Source organism: Hypanus sabinus, chromosome 20, assembly GCF_030144855.1.
Source record: "Hypanus sabinus isolate sHypSab1 chromosome 20, sHypSab1.hap1, whole genome shotgun sequence".
Lineage (NCBI taxonomy): Eukaryota > Metazoa > Chordata > Chondrichthyes > Myliobatiformes > Dasyatidae > Hypanus > Hypanus sabinus.
In genome coordinates, this window is record NC_082725.1 from 52056539 (window position 1) to 52072430 (window position 15892).

A 15892-nucleotide genomic window follows, 5' to 3' on the forward strand; every position below is an offset into this window, starting at 1 on the left:
GTGAAAATTTACCGAAGGCCAGTTACAGAAGTTATTCTACTTCTACCTAATGACTGATTAAGAGACTAAGTTTTGTACTCTGTTCATTATGACCTTACGAAGGTCAAGCGGGGAGTGTGCTGTCTTTACGACAGTTATTTAGTTTATAATATTTTCGCTTAGTAATTCATTCGATAGTATTTTCTAGTTAGAATTAGAAGTGTTTAAAGTATATTCATTGCATGTAAAATATATCGGCATGCGATGACGTCACATCCGGTTTCGCCACGTCTTGTGGGAAAGTACCGGTTTGAAATTAACGCGAGGGTGGGGGCTCACCACGAGGCACACCTGAGCAGAAGTTGTTTTGCAGGCATGAGAAATCACAGTGAGAGCAACGCTGTAAGTTAATAGATAATCGATATATTGAACTAAGATGTTAATGCCGATCCTGTTAAAAGTAACAACGGTCGATAATGTTTATGCTTTCGTTAGTTAAAGAGTTGCGGATAGTTTGCATTGAAGTGTATTTAAAGTAGTCAATGGCGCAGGTAAACTCTGCCTGTATACTGCACCTTAGTGTAATGTAGTTATAGCCACCTTTGCAAGTATTTACAATTGAAATGTGATATTAAGGAAGGAACAAATACTGTATCAATCTTGTATTGTTTTATCAACAGTTTTCACCATATGTTAATGTGAAGAGTGAACAGTAAATGGTTAATCTTACTGCGATCTGGTTTCATTGACTGTGGTTTATCTCGACGTTGAATTCGGCGTTATTAGTACACGCGAAGGAGAACGTTACAATAAAAAATATGGAACATTTTTTAGATAATTTGGAAATACCAACTCTTAAACCAGAGGAGGTGGAGAATTTAGATCGGGCTCTTGGGCAGGAAGATATTAATAATGCCATTATGGCTATGCAGAGTGGTAAGTCTGGTCCTGATGGGTATCCGATAGAATTTTATAAGAAATTTAAGGATAAGCTCATACCGGCCCTTCTAGAAGTGTTTCAGGAATCTTTGGTTCAGGTTCTTTCACAGGCATCTATTTCACTTCTTCTTAAAAAGGACAAGGACCCAACTCATGTAGATCATACCGCCCCATCCCACTTTCGAATGTGCATGTAAAAATTTTGGCTAAAGTGCTTGCGTGCCATTTAGAACGCCCCCTTCCCAAGACAATCTCAGATGATCAAACAGGTTTTATTAAAAATCACCACTCCTTTTTTAATATCTGTCAACTGGCTGATGTGGTTTATTCACCCAGTGACCCTCCGAGTCCGGAGGTTGTTATCTCCTTGGACGCGGAGGAGGTGTTCGATAGAGTGGAGTGGGTATACTTGCTTAGTGTTTTGGAGAAATTTGGATTTGGCAGAATATTTGTAGCCTGGGTTAAGCTATTATATCACTCACCTTTAGCATTTATACAGATGAATTATTCTCGATCTGACTATTTCCCATTAACAGGAAAACCTGCCCTGCACATCTTTATTAAAATTTCCCACTCTCACTTGTTCTCTGGTATTTGATCCTTCTACACTGGGAAAAAGATTGACCGTCTCTCCGTGCCCCTCAGTTTTATAAACATTTATCAGATCTCCCTTTATTTCAGTGCTTCAGGGAAAACAACACAAATTTATCTAATTCTCTTTACAGCTCATACCCACTAATACAGGTAGCTTCCTGGTTAACATTTCCATGTCTCCATATCATTCCTTCTTACAGAGCATGCAGTGTGTAAAATAAAACTGTAGTACTTTTCAGAAAGGGCATTAATCTTAGGTGTTCAGATGTGCATTAACATTTTGTAATCACCCACCCAATGTCAAGAGAACGCATCCTTCAATTGCCCTCTACCCACATTTGGGATATGCAAGGACTACTTACAGTAAAGAGGGTGTGGAATTACTAAATTACTTGACCACTAATATAACAATTGCAAGAAAAGAAAGGGGAACTCCAAATTTCACTTCAGAAAATGAGCAATGTTTCCTCCAAGGTACATGCATACACACCTCTTTAGCTACGAGCACACAAAGGAATTTAAACTGCACACAAAAGGTTGTCACCCTCTACCTCGTTGGCATGTTAAGTATATTTCACAACAATCACATTTCCTTTCCTGGTTTCTGATATGGATGTTGAGTTTGCTGATGTAGAACTGGTTTATTTATACTGTTCTGATTAAAGAACTTCTTCAGTGCTCACATGTTGTCACTGGGCAAAAAAAAATGCACAGCACAATATTCTTTTTTACGCATTACAAATTAGAGGGAACATTGGAAATGAAGCTGGGTAAATATAGAACACTGAACAGAACAGTACAGCAGAGGAACAGACTCTTCTGGCCCACAATGTCGTGCTGAACCAGCTAAAAAGCAAAGCAAATATATCCAAACACTAATTCCTCCTGCCTACACAATGTCCATATCCCACCATCTTCCTCACATCCATGTGCCTGTCCAAACATCTCTTCAAAGCCTCAAATGTATTTGCCTCTACCAGCATAACAAGCAGCACATACTAGGGATCCTCGAATCTCTAAGTAAAAAAATTACCCCTCACATCCCCCTTGAACCTACCCCCTCTCACTTTCAAAGCATGCCCTCCGGTATTAGGCATTTCAACCCTGGGAAACAGATACCCCCTGTCTACCCTATCCACACCTCCCAGTCTTGTAAACATACAGCAGATCTCCCCTCAGCTTCCAGCATTCCAGAGAAAACAACCCCAGTTTATCCAGCCTCTCACTGATAGCACATGTCCTCTAAACCAGGCAGCATCCTGGTAAAGCTCTTCTGCACCCTCTCCAAAGCCTCAAAATCCTTTCTATAGTGGGGCAACCAGAACTGTACGGCATACTCCAGATGTGGCCTAACCAGAGTTTTATAAAGTTGCAGCATAAACTCTTAACTTCTGAGCCCACAGTTATCTGGGTTAAACTCCGTCTGTCATTTCTCTGCCCATATCTGCAACTGATCTATACTATGCTGTATTCTCTGCCAGTCTTGTACACTATCCACAATTCCACCAATCTTGATATTATCTGCAAACTTACTAACACATCCATCTACATTTTCATTCAGGTCATTTATATACATCACAAACAGATGTCCCAGCATAGATCCCTGTGGAACACCACTAATTACAGACCTCCAGCATGAGTAAATCCCTTCAACCACTATCCTCTGTCTTCTATGTGCAGGTCAGTTCTAAATCCAAACAACCAATTCACGGTCGTCCCCATGCATCTTAATCTTCTGCATTAGCCTGCCCTGAGGAACTTTGTCCACTACCTTACTAAAATCCATGCAGACAACTTCCACCGCTCTACCCTCATCAATCTCTCTCATCATCTTATCAAAAATCTCAATCAAGTTGTAAGACACAAAGCTGACTCTCTCTAATTAGGCCATGAGTTTCCAAATGTTCACGGGTTTCCAGTAAATTTGTCCCTTTTCTCTTTCAATAACCTGGGGACTTTCCCATCTTAATACTCATCAACCACAAGACTTCCTCGTCCTTGACCTCAAAATGCCTTAATGTATTTATAGCACTAATCCACTGGTCTTCAATATCTGTTTCTTTAGTAAATACTGAAGCAAAGTATTTAATAAGTACCTCACTCACATTCTCCACATCCAAGCAAATGTTCCCCACTTTATCTGTGAGTGGTCCCACTCTCTCCCGAGTTATCCTTTTGCTGTTGATGGATGTATGGAATGCCTTGAGATTCACCTTAATCCTACTTGCCAAAAGCTTCCTGGCTTACCTAATTCCCTTCTTTAGTTTTTTTTTTCTGGCTTCTTTATATGCCTCATGTGCATTGTCTTATCCTAACTTCAGAAGCTTTACATACTTTTCCTTTTTCTTCTTGACTAAATTCATCACCTCTCTGGACATCTCCCCATCCTTCCTTCTAACAGGAACATTTCCAATTGATCTTTAAACAACCTCCATATGTCTGATGTGGATTTGCCAGAGAAATGGAGTTCCCAATTAACTCTTAGATCCTGCCTAATACCCTCGTAATATGCCCAATTTAAAACTCTTCCACAAGGCCCATACCCATCCGTATCTTTTAGCTATCCTGAAAGTTAAGGAGTTGTGGTCACTGTTCCCTAACTGCTCACCCACTGAAAGGTCAGTCACCAAGCCAAGCTCATTACCCAACACCACGTCCAGTATGGCCCCTCCTCTCACTGGACCATCCCACATATTGGATTATGTGAAAGGAAAATAATCAGTAAATGACTTACATTTTGGCAAATGTAGTGTCAGTGTAGTGGTCAGAATGCAGTTAAATTTAGTGCAAATTTGAGAAACAAAAAGAGAGGAACAGTTCTAATTTGGGCCAAGACTAAACCCATTAGGCAAGGTAGTAATTTGGAACTTCTAAATGAAGAACCACAACTTGCAAACAAAGCAGTCCCAGAGGAATGAGAGACAATTAAAAAAAATTTATGGAGTTCAGGTAAAATAATTCCCTGCCTCCCTGCCCCCACTACAGAAATCAGAATTAGAATCAGGTTTAGTATCACTGGCATATGTCATGGAATTTGTTGTTTTCTGGTAGCAGTGCATTGCAAAATATAAGAATAAAAACTATAAATTACAACAAGTATATATAAAAAATTAAATAAGCAGTGCAAAAAGGTTTTTAAAATAGTGAGGTAGTGTTCAAGGGTTCATTTTCCATTCAGAAATCCAATTGTGTAAGGAAAGAAGCTGTCCCTGAAACATTGACAGTGTGTCTCTTCAGGCTCCTGTATCTCCTCCTTGACAGGAGCAATGAGAAGAGGGCATGTCCTGGGTGATGGAGTCCTGAATGAAGAATGCTGCTTTTTTGAGGGAATTGCCTTTTCAAGGTGTCCTGTCTGCTGTGGAGCCTAGTGCCCATAATGGAACTGGCTGAGTTTACAACGTTTTGTAACTTTTTCCAATCCTGTGCAGAGGCCCTTCCATACCAGACAGTGATGCAACCGGTTAGAATACTCACCATGGTAACAGCGTAGAAATTTGCAAGTCTTTGGTGAAATACCAGTTCTACTCAAGCTCCTAATGAAATACAGCCAACGATGTGCCTTGTTTATAATTGCATTAAAATGTTGGGGGCCAAGAGAAATCTTCAGAGATGTTAACACCCAGGAACGTGAAACTGCTCACTGTTTCCACTGCAGATCCCTTGATGAAGGCTGGTGTGTGTTCACTTGACTTCCCCTTCCTGAAGTCCATAGTCAATTCCTTGTTGGAGTGTATTTTGTTGTTGAGACACCACTCAACCAGCTGATCTATCTTGCTCCTGTACACCTCCTCATCACCATCTGAAATTCTGCCAACAATTGCTGTGTCATCAGCATTTGAACTGTGCCCAGCCTGCCTAACCACAAAATTGTAGATGTACAGAGAGTAGAGCAGTGGGCTAAGCGCACATTCTTGATGTGCATCACTGTTGATTAACAGCGAAGAGAAGTCATTTCTGATCTGCACAGACTATAACCAGCCAATAAGGAATTAAAGGATCCAGTTGCAGAAAGAGATACAAGGGACCCAGGTTTCGGAGCTTAATAAAGATGCTTAATACACTGAAAAGCCAGGAAAATATAATAAAATTAATTGGAAAATTAAGGGAACAAAGATAATATACTGTATATAGAAGAAAATGCTGGCAAGTGAAATCAAAGAAAATCCAAAGATTTTATGAATACAAAAAGAACAAGGATAATTTATGAAAAAAATGATAATGTACAGAGGCAAAGGAAATGGTAGGATAAGACTACTTTGTGTAAGTATGACAATGCTGATGTTACATTTAAGACAAATGATTTAATAGTAGTGAGAGAGGAAATATCAGGTTAAACTGTGTGATGGATATTCAGTGTGTATTGTCTGAGATCTACAATGTATGGGTGTGGGGTGCTTTTTGCTAAGCTCATCTTTCTAACCCAGCTGATACTTCCAGGGATCAAAGAGTTGTTTTTGAGCTAGTTAAACTTCTAACCACTATTCTTTGCTCGGCTTCTTGTCATAAACGAGAACCAGTCTTCAGCTTTCCATGTAAAATGCAAGCAATAATCATGATAATGTAAAGAAGGTACTGTCTTTTTACTGTTTTATTCCCTTTTACGGTTAAAGGATTTTTGATGTATGATTGTCCCTTTTTAAGGCTAAAAGGTTGTTAGCTGTTCTGCTAAAATAGCAACTTTTAGTTAGTCATGTACACAAAATATGGCAGACTGTATTGTTCCCCTTATTGTTTAAGATTGTTCATGCTTTATAGCTGTCTTGGTCGAGACGGAGTAAGCTTGATCCACATTCGAGGAGGGACAAATATGAACCCTCTGCTGTGCTGATTGCTTCAGGGGAAGTAACTCGAAGACTGTTGTAATTGTTAGAAGCTCTGCAAAATGCCTGTATAAAAGGAATGGTATCTGTATGTAAGGTAGAGATCCTAGGACAGGGGTCCGGTTGTCAAGGGGTTGCCCACCGTAGATCTCGGATCTTTCGCCGGCTGAAGTTGCAATAAAGAAGAAATGGTTGACTGAAATTATACAGTGTCTGACTTGACTTAATTCCGCATTTGGTGCCATGACTCAGATCCCAACATAGAGAATGTCTCCCTGGACTGAATGTGACAGGGGGCTTGAATTGAACACAATTGAGCAGCTGGGTTTACCTCTGGCTGCTCCTTGTGTCCGACCAAGCATTCTGCCCCTCGCCCATTGAGACCAGTAGCTTGATGGAATCAGACTACAAATCCTGTTTGGGTACAGGATTTAAGGTAAGCAGTTGTCTCTTTCACTGTGCTGCGGGTGACAGAATCTGGCTGGTTGAACTTTGATGATTCGGAAAAGGGGTTACGCATGTCTCAAGATTTGGTCAGTTGAAATTTGAACATGACATGAGACTGGCAGCCTGGTAAAATTCTCACCATGGCAGCAGAAATCTGGCCGGTTGAGGTTTAATGAGACAAGTTCAGGATAAAGGAGGAAAGTCCTTCAAAGTATGTGAGAATTATTTAATGAGATAAATTCAGGATAAAGGAGGAAAGGCCTTCAAAGTATGTGAGTGTTGTTTTTGTGAGTATTAAAGGAACATAGGCTAGCAGTTTTAGCGAGATTTGAAGGCTGCACGTGGCATTGGGTATTTTGTATTGTTCCTAAGGAAAAAGTCAGGTCTGGGAACCCCGGTCAGGAGAGGTGGCTACCGCTACCTGACGGATTTGACCATATGATTATTACTTTATTGTCACCAAACAATTGATACTAGAGCATACAATCATCACAGCGATATTTGATTCTGCACTTCGCGCTCCCTGAAGTACAAATCGATAGTAAATATAATAGAAATTTAAATTATAATTAGAAAATAGAAAAGGGAAAGTAAGGTAGTGCAAGTCAGGTCTGGATATTTGGAAGGTACGGCCCAGATCCGGGTCAGGATCTGTTCAGCAGTCTTATCACTGTTGGAAAGAAGCTGTTCCCAAATCTGGCCGTACAAGTCTTCAAGCTCCTGAACCTTCTCCCGGAGGGAAGAGGGACAAAAAGTGTGTTGGTTGGGTGGGCCGTGTCCTTGATTATCCTGGCAGCATTGCTCCGACAGTGTGCGGTGTAAAGTGAGTCCATATCAGCTGCCTTCTGATAATCCGGCCAGTTGAAATTGATTAAAGGGGAGGCAAGCTGGCTAACTTTCCCACCTGGTGACATAGAATAGGGACTTCTTTTTTTCAGTTTACGTCTGGGCCCTTATGTTGCGTATTTTGTGCGTATAAACTGTTTGTCCCATTGGTTTGTCTATGTTTTGTGTATTTGTGATTTTAGCCACTTGCTTTGAACAGCACTTTGGTCAATGTGGGTTGTCTTTAAATGTGCTATATAAATAAACTTGACTTTGACTTGACCTGACTTGATAAATAAGAATAACTGGTAACATAATAAGGGCAATAATGGGACAGGCCCTTGATACAATTGGAAAGGGAACTCCCCTCCAGAGTAAGTGGGAAAAATTACCTAAATCAGAGGATGATTTATGAATATTAAGTTTAGCATTTACTAAACATTTGGGATCTGATATTTAGCTCCCGGGGGTGGGGGGGGGGGGACTTGAGATATAGAGTCATGTGAACAAGCGGTTAATTTAATTTGGAAAAAGGGCTGTGGGGAAAAAAATGGAAGTCTTTGATCAAGGAATGGAAAGATAAGGCAGATGTAAAATGGAATACTACCTTACTGGCCCATTGGAGGAATAATGTCTGTGATAGGGGGATAGAAGTATGTATGTCTGACGGAACTCCCAGAGGTTGGGAGACCCTCAAAGCTGAATGTGATTGGGTAGATGGGAGAAGGACGAGGGAAAAGGAAGAGCAGAGGAGGCAACAGAAGGCTGGAGTGGATAGGAAGGAAGGAAGGGTTGAGACAGCAGTGCTGCAAGGAAAGACCGAAAGGGTCCCGGGATTCTGACCCAATGTCTGGCATACCAACCCTGCTTGGGGACTCAGGGAATGAGACAGATGAGGAGTGGGGAGCCCATCCTAGAATCCCGACACCTCCAAGCCCATCTGCCCCCTCTCTACCTCCTCCACCTTATAATGCGGAGTACGTTGAAACTATCGGAGAGCAAGTAAAGTTACATCCAAGAAATAGGGGGCGTGGAGAAATTCAGAATAGAAGTCAGGAGGAAGAAGTGACAGAACTTACTCAGCAAATGGAGGAGGTCCAGACTAGCCCCACAAGGCAATACCCGATTAGACGGCTGCCTAATCCATGAACAGGAGAACAAGGAAATGAAGCGACTATTGAGGTTTATGTCCCTTGGGAACCCCAGGAGATTATTATGATTCTGAATCAAACCTCAGTCCGTAAGCAAGAGCCAGCCCGGTATGTCCGGAGTACTATACAAATGTATGAGGCGACTACTAATGGCTAATTTGTGTTGTGTTGTATGATCCTATCCCCAACCCCTTTCGGCCAGGACCCTGGAGGAGAAGCTGAGGAAGACCTAATGGTGGATCTGGGCCGCAGGGATCCAGACCCCAGACCCCTAGAGGGGGATCTCAATCCGGGGCAACAGGCAGGCCCTGCTATAATTGCAGAAGGTATGGTCATTGAAAGGCAAATTGTCCCTATCAAACAAGAACAGAATCCCCTCCCCATGGACCGCCTCGAGCCTCACTCACCGTGAATCATCCCTTTGCATGAAACACGAGGCAAGATATCCTGGTCATCACCACGTCCCTCAACCAAGAACTGCATGTAATATTACAAGTGACCGGAATTCCTATTCCATTTATGATTGATAAGGGGGCAAACGCCTCGACCCTCGATCAGGAGATAGTGAAGGATAAGGAATTCCAGCTATCAGATGCAACAAATCAGGATTTGAGGGACTAGAAAACATATACCGACACACCACGCCACTGCTTGTTCAATACTGCGGACAAACCTGTGTTATCCCATTTACCGTTACCACTAACCTGGGATGTAATCTAGGAGGACGAGATCTGCTCTGTCCATTGGGGGGTCGAAATCCACTGCACAGATGAAGGTATCACGCTGGGACTGACGGGGGGAAGGCAGTGTTCCCAGTCTGCCGCTCCCCAGTGGTGGGGAATAAACCTGGGCAAATTGCTTTTGTGCCTCCCTTCCCAACAGCTGACCTCCATGTAACAGTCAGTTATGATGCCACCGGGACTTCGATTGAAGACAACCTGTACTATACTCCTCTTGTAGGAAAGGAATACCGGGTTTCGGTCATCGGAGAAATAGAAGGTAAGGAGGGCACTGCTTACCTGGCTCACTTTCCTGATTATCGTTGGCACAAACAGGATTGGTGGTTCTGCACATCATGTGGACTAACCCAGGTTATAAGGCAAACAGTCTGGGCACCCTCACTTACATCCTGACCCAACTTGCCCAGACTGCTAAAGGACAGTGGCAGCAGTTCCCTACAATATTGGGAGTGCCCGCAGAGCTTAACTGGGTGTTTGACGAGACACGCCTCCAGCATCAACCCAACGACAGAAACAGCACCACAATTGTGAGCAGCCTCCCCCAACGAAGTCAGATGAACCTCTTTGCACCCTAGTCCATATTGAACTCAAAAAGAATTAAGCATTATCCTCGGTTCCTCAGTACCCCTTGAAACCGGAGGCAGAAGAAGGGGTGCGGCCCTTGTCCCCTCCTTTCTGGCTCAGGGAATTTTGGTCCCTTGCCAATCGCCCTGCAACGTGCCGATTTTCCCTGTCCTGAAGCCAGGAAGAAAGGAATGGCGCCTGGTGCAAGACTTGAGAAAGATAAATGAATTTGTGGCACCTTTACATGCCCTTGTCCCAAATCCTGCAACCATTCTTAGCTACGTACCTGCCAGTGCCTGTGTGTTTACCGCGGAAGATTTGCAGTATGCACTTTTTTGCAACATGGTGATCAACAGCGCCAGTAGCTTATTATTCTACCAAATTAGATCCAGCGACAGCAGGGTTACCACCGTGCACATAGAGTCTTCCAGCCATATACACACTTGTATCAGCTGCATCAAGTATTACCTTACACCAACCAGTTACTGTACTCACACCGCACTCCACAGTGGAACTCCTCAATACTCACCAAACTCAACATCTGACTCAAGCCTGGCAAAGCTGATACGAAATGGCTCTCCTGAATAACCCCCTATTGACCTTCGCCCACTGCACGACTTTGAATCCTGCCACCTTCTTAGATGCCCCAACGCACGATTGCCTCTTACGTAATCGAATTTTCACCTCCACACAAGAAGATCTGACTGATCAACCCCTTTCCAATGCAGACCTCCAGTTCTATGTTGATGGCAGTTCCTTTATCAGCCCCACTGGCCAACGCTGCTCAGGATATGCCACTGTCACCGACTCCACAGTCATTGAAAAGGATCTTATGAAATCACTATATCAGCTTAAAAGGCAGAACTTTATGCCCTCACCCTCCCACAGGACAGCCCATTAGTAATGTCCTATACGTTTCTCATTTATTATAGGCTCTTCTGCTCCCCTCCCAAGTGGCTGTGATTAAATGTGCTGCCTATACACGGGCTGGCAAAGAGGTGTCCAGGGGAAATGCTCGAGCCGATGAGGTGGCAAAACAAGCCACTCTCCACCGGTCACTTATTATATCCCTGGGAAGTAGACAGGCCATGGTTCAAGAGTCACAGCGAACAGGTATGCCAGACATAGGGGAAATTCGTGCGTTTCAGGGGGACACCCCCACTGAGGATCGCCAATTGTGGTCCCAGATCGGATGCCACTATGAAAATGACATTCAATTGTGGCTGACCCCTGCGGGACAGGTTTGCGTTCCAAATGTCTTTCTGCCTGACTTGATTGATTATGTACACAATTGTACCCACCTGGGCAAGGACAGAATGCTAGCTACAATACTACAATCCTGGTGGCACCCTGATTTCCGACCAGCAGCTGAAAAGCGGGTAAAGGCATGCCTATTGTGTAAAAAGGTGAATGCTGGAAAAGGGATATCATGTGCCCCTGGGAAGACCCCCTTGCCAGGTGGAACTTTTCCTTGTTTGCAACTTGGTTTTATTGAATTGCCCAGGGTGCATTGCTATAAATATTGCCTGGTAATAGTAGACGTATTTAGCAGGTGGATAGAAACTATACCCACTACTGACAATACTGTCATGACAGTTGTAAAAATATTATTGAGAGAGGTGATTCCCCGTTATGGGCTACCGGAGTCCATAAACTCTGATAATGGACCTCATTTTATTGCTAAAATAAATGAGAAAATTTGTAAAGAACTGGCAATAAAGCAGCAATTTCACTGTGCTCACCATCCCCATGCAGCTGGTATAGTAGAACAAGCAAATGCAACCTTAAAAAGTAAGTTTACCCAATTTCCCTCAGGATCAATAAAGTATGTCTGTCTGTCCATAACTAAACTCATGCAAGAAAACGGACTAAACTGCCTTAAGGTTTCACCTTTGGCATTGTTTCACATGAGAGTTACCCCCTCAACCAAAACTGGACTATCCCCGGCAAGAATCATTTATGGAAAGCCTATGCGTACCCCATGGACACCGGGGTTAGCTTGTCCTCTCCCTGATAAACTAGATTTGCGTACCCTAGGAGAGGAGATGGGAAAATATTTGTGTAGGCTAACCAAAATTTTCTAAGTCTGCAATCAGTTTCGCCAGGCCTACCGAGAGGACGAGGATCCAGCTAAAGGGGATTACACGCTGTTAATCCTGGAGACTTTGTCTTGATAAGGAACTGGGACAGAAAGAAATTGGACACTTGGTGGACAGGACCCTATCAGGACGAAGTAACTTTAGCCTGACAAAGGGTCTCAACCCGGAACATTGACTGCTCATTTCAACGGATGCTGCCCGACCTGTTGAGTTCATCCAGCTTGTTTGTACGTCTTGATTTGACCACAGCATCTGCAGTGTACTTTGTGTTGACAAGAGGGGGATTCTTGCCCACTGTAGATCTCAGATCTCTCGCCGGCTGAAGTTGCAATAAAGAAGAAATGGTTGGTTGAAGTTATACGGTGTCTGACTTGACTTAATTCCACAATCATTCTGAAGTTAAAAGGGCAGCTTTGCAAATAAACAGCACTGTCTGCAGAGCACACACGGGGCTGACTGCTTCAGAGATACAGGGAAAGACAATGGAGTTATGTAAACACAAATACACTGCAGATGGTGTGGTCGAATCAACACGGACAACACGCTGGAGGAACTCAGCAGGTTAGGCAGCATCCGTGGAAATGAGCAGTCAACGTTTCAGGCCAAGACCCTTCGCCAGGACTCAGAAGTCTCAGTCCTGATGAAGGGTCCCAGCCGAAAAAGTTGACTGCTCGTTTCCACAGATGCTGCCCGACCTGCTGAGTTCCTCCAGCATGTTGTCAATGGGGTTATGTGAATTGGCCTGCATCCAACCATACAACACTGGCTAAGTTACTTATTCAAGGAAGCTTGTAGACCAGACTGATATCACATAGCACATCATATAGCTGATCTATCAATTGTTGGGATCTAGTGCTCTCAAAGAATCAAACCTCACAGCATTAAAAGTCGGTGTTTTGGATCTCTGTCACCAGAAGCTTTTAGACCATCTGTGTGAAGTCACCAAATTGCAGATAAACAGTAAAAATGTAAGAGCTGTCAGGCTTGTTAGCAATGGTCAAGCGATGATTACAATGGCAAAAATACAGGGTGACTAGAATCCATTCCTTTGCCTTCTATTTCTGCAATGGACAACTCATTCATCTGTAAATCCTTGGTATGTCGTTTTATCTTATGTAACCCTCAGACTCGGCCAGCTCGTGTTCGTTTGGGGAATCAACCTTTGGCCCTGCCAAAATGGGTAATCACGTTTGTGTGGATACTGTGTAACATACCCCCAGTTACAAACCCACAACACTAAACATCAGACAGTACACCATATGCAATTAAATGATAGGCTTTATGAATCTTAATCTGAATATAGGGTTAGTAATGAAAATAAACAAAACAAAAAAAAGGGCCCAAGTCAAAGTCAAAATTACGTTGGAGCTCACTCAGTAGTCATTCTTCCACCATCGGTCTCCTCCGAGCATAGCAAACCTTCGGACGCTCAGATCCCAGTCCACTTCATCCGGTGGTCTACCAGCTCTCTCCACACACATCTTCCCTCTTCTCCTCTCCTCGACAAAAGACTGCAAAAAACCGAGCTCCCAGACACACAAGAAAGAACAACATTTCTCCCATTGGATAGCCATTGAATTCCAAAGTCCTGTTATCTCTGGTCATAACCCAAACATCGCTGCTACAGAGAAACCATTACAACAGTGGAACATTACATAGAAGCCATTACATTAGCCTTAGCTCTGAAACCTTACAGCATGTTACACTTACAGAAACTATACCTCAGTTTTGGAACTCCTTTGTTTTAAGTAGTTTGTAAATGGAAAATCTTCTATAAGATGGAAATCCTCTGTGAGTTTTAAATGTGTTTTTAAGAATTTGACCTAAATTTGAACATGTATCTCTAAATACAAACAACTATGTTTCCTCACGTTCAGAGCCCAGTCAGTTCTGATGGGCAACATCTCCTCCACAATCTCCATCAGCACAGGTGCATTACAGGGCTGTGTGCTTAGCCCCCTGCTCTCCTCGCCTTACACCTATGACTGAATGATTAAGTACAGCTTTAATACTATATTCAAGTTTGCTGATGACATCATTATTGTGGCCCGAATCAAAGGTGGTGATGAATCAGCATACAGGAGGGAGATTGAAAATTGACTGAGTAGTGTCATTACAACAACCACACTCTCTATGTCAGCAAGACCAAGGAACTGACTGTAGACTTCAGGAGAGGGAAACCAGAGGTCTATGAGCCAGTCCCATCAGGGGATCAGAAGTGAATCAACTTTAAAATCCTATTTCAGGGAATCTGTTCTGAACCCAGCATGCAAGTGCGATTGCAAAGAAAGCACGGCATTAGGAGTCTGCGAGGATTCAACATGACAGCGAAAGCTTTGACAAACTTCCATAGATGTGTAGTGAAGAGTGTACTGACTGGCTGCATCACCATCTGGAAACACCAATGCCTTTGAAGGACAAATCCTACAGAAAGCTAGAGAATTCGACCCAGTACATCACAGGTAAAACCCTCCCAACATTAAATATTGTTGTAGAAAAGCAGCAACTGTCAGAGATTGCAACATGCACGTCTTGCTCTCTTCTCACTGCTACCATCAGGTAGAAGATTCAAGAGCCTCACGGTTCACACCACCAGGTTCAAGAGCATCGAGCTCTTGAACAAAAGGGGATAACTACACTCACTTGCCCATCTATGGAGATGTTCTCACTTTAAGGACTCCTTATCTCATCTCATGTTCTCATTATCTATTTATATCTGCATTTGCATAGTTTGTTGTCTTCTTTCATTGATCTGGTTATAGTTACTATTCTATAGTTTTGCTGAGTTTGCCCACAGGAAAATTAAACTCAGGGTTGTACATGGTGACATACAGAGCCTATAAAAAGTATTCAAACCCCCCACCCCCATAATTTCCATGTCTTATTGTTTTACAACTTTGAATCACAGTGGATTTAATTTGGCTTTTTTGACATTGATCAACAGAAGAAGTCTTTTTTGTGTCAAAGTGAAAATAGATCTCTACAAAGTGATCTAAATTAATAACAAATGTAGTGAATTTAGATCACTTTGTAGAGATCTGTTTCCACTTTGACACAAGAGTCATCTTCTATTGATCAGTGACAAAAAAGGCAAATTAAATCCGCTGTGTTTCAATGTTGTAAAAACAACAAAACATGAACATTTTCCGGGAAGGGGGAGCAAATACTTTTTAAAAGGTACTGTATATGTACTTTGATAACAAAATTTAGTTTACCTTTGACTTCAGTAAAAAGTATAGTAATTGTTAATGACTGATGGGTGTTTCTCTGACCTGAAGGCTGTTACCAGTCAAGTACCAGAGCTCAACATTCGGTCCCTTGCCTGGTGTAAAACAAATGATTTTGACCTAATGTAGGAAGAATGGTGAAGTTTGCAGATGAAACAAAAATTCATGCTTTATTGAAAGATATACATGTCTGGTTAATATTATTTCATTGTTTGACATGGATTACATGACACAAAATAGTAAGATATATTATAGCTGTTATGTCCGTAGCCCCCTCCTTTGTGAGAATCGCAAGATCACTGTTGGGTTGGGTCAAGCGACCCAGGAAATGGGAAAAGAGACGTGCAGGCTGGCTCGTTTCCCCGGCGATGTAAAGCTACGGGACATGGCTGTCTCTTGGAGACCAATTTGTGGATTGAGCTACTATACTACATGAACGCCCTCAGGCAAAGTGGGTTGGTTGAGGGAAAGAGTGCACACCCCCAAACTGATAGACATCTACGACCC

General features: G+C 42.7%; 1 protein-coding gene across 2 annotated transcripts in view; it reads right to left on the bottom strand.

The window, feature by feature from the left end:
• Positions 1-15892, bottom strand: part of LOC132378532 (N-acetyllactosaminide beta-1,6-N-acetylglucosaminyl-transferase-like) — a 97844-nt gene that overhangs the window by 54454 nt on the left and 27498 nt on the right. The gene's annotated exons all lie outside the window — the stretch shown is intronic.